Source organism: Colias eurytheme, chromosome 1, assembly GCF_061535395.1.
Source record: "Colias eurytheme isolate Ceu_HAF_F1 chromosome 1, ilColEury1 Martin Lab GWU primary, whole genome shotgun sequence".
Taxonomy (NCBI): domain Eukaryota; kingdom Metazoa; phylum Arthropoda; class Insecta; order Lepidoptera; family Pieridae; genus Colias; species Colias eurytheme.
Window position 1 is genome coordinate 13,096,624 of NC_142980.1, and position 1,896 is coordinate 13,098,519.

Sequence of the window (1,896 nt, forward strand, 5' to 3'; positions counted from 1 at the left end):
ATTTTAAGAAACTCTGGCGACTTATCCGTTGATGTAACTCACATTACTCGGAGTAAAGTCAAAATAATTTGGAAAATCCAAAAGTGCACGCCTCATAATTTTTTTTAATAAATATTTATTAATTATTATTTTTGTTTATTTAATAACAATTAAACCACATCGAATCAGACCCTGAAAAATGAAAGGGTTCTATTCCTGAGCATACTCAAGCGTAAGAGAAAAAAAAAGACTCGATTAGTAAAGTATTTCGGTCGCTATCGTGTTAACAAGAAAAAGGATCCGCACATACAGACACACGGACGTCCAAGACAGAACTTTTTTAAACTGTTTTTTAACTAGTTTAAATAACAAAAATGACATCAAAAATATCATGAACGTTAAAAATAGTGTTTTTTCTTAATATGTGTGTGTATGTATTATCTTACAAGTGCAATGTATGATACATAAAGACATTTTAAGTTTGAAAAATCAGATGTTTTGCGCGAAGTGACAGTAGTACCCACCTCAACGCTTCGCTTATGAGGCGTGCAATGAAGAACCATCACAGAATATGTAAGCGTATTATTTAAATTATTTTTACGTGAATATTTAATAGGAAAATATATTTCGATGGTTGTTTCCCACCAAACACAACAAGATTCCATTTTGATCTCTCTCCCTCTATGGTTATAGTTATAGAATCCAAAGATTGTAATTGATTACATGCAAATGTCAATGATTTGAAATTGTAATGGCAAATAAAAGGATTTCTTTATGATGTTTTGTTTCATTTCAACACCTACCTTTAATTCCTGTCTGTCCTAAACAAAGTTCGAATATATTGAACATTAAATCGAGGCAGGCTAGGCTTCTTATAGTAGAAAGATATATATTTCTTTCATTAGAAAGACATATTTTAGTTTTCTTGTTGTAGGATTTTTAAATCAAGTGCTTATGGGGCCGGCGCAGATAAGACGGAGCGCAGCGCAGAGAATGATCTGATAAATTCAAAATCAATAATATATTCCCGAGGAGTATCGAAGCATGACATGCGAAAGGCTCGCTGCGCTTTGGAATGTTATTTTAATGAAGACAGTGTCGATATTGTATTAGTAGTTTGGCAATGAAAATGCGCTGCGTTGCGCTCCGCCCTATCTGCGTCTGCCCTTATGCTATTGTCAGAAATTGTACATAATAAATTCTAGTGCTCGCCTCTAGAATATACTATGGTTTGACGATTGCTTTAATGATAATTATTTACGTGCACTATAAAATAATAAATTTAGTCTTTTGATTACCTTGTAACTGCAGCGCGACAGGTACTCGCAAACGCACATACATGCATTTTCATATTTAAAGCAGCTTATATAGTAGATTATTTATAATATAGTACAGACGTTAAAACAATTAATACACTGTTACTTTAAGTGTAGTGCGATAACCCTCGGGTCCGTCTTCTTTCGTGGGATCTCTGTATGCTTGTGAATTTGAAACAGAGGTTTACGTATAGGTTACGTATGTTTACAGGTTTAAAATACTAAAAAGTAAAACAGCAAACGGAGAAATACCAAATAGGTATTGAATATTTATAAGCATAATGTTAATTAGCTAAGAGTATCGATTTAAATTGCAAGTTAATGATCTAAATTTGAATCAGGTCAATTCAAGTCGTCAAAAATTGTATAATCATATAATTTGCCCATCTATTGGATTGCTGTGACTGTGGCTGTGAGTATCCAGGCAGTAAAATGAACAGCGTCACTATAATAAGCAAAAAAAGCCTTGACTCTTAAAAAGCTGATTAATTTACTTGGCAATAATTTTATTTTTATTAATTTGCTAATAATTATTGTTCCTACAGAGCTTGGTCATTAAATAGGAGGTATATAAATAACAGAGAGATAAATAAAACACCAA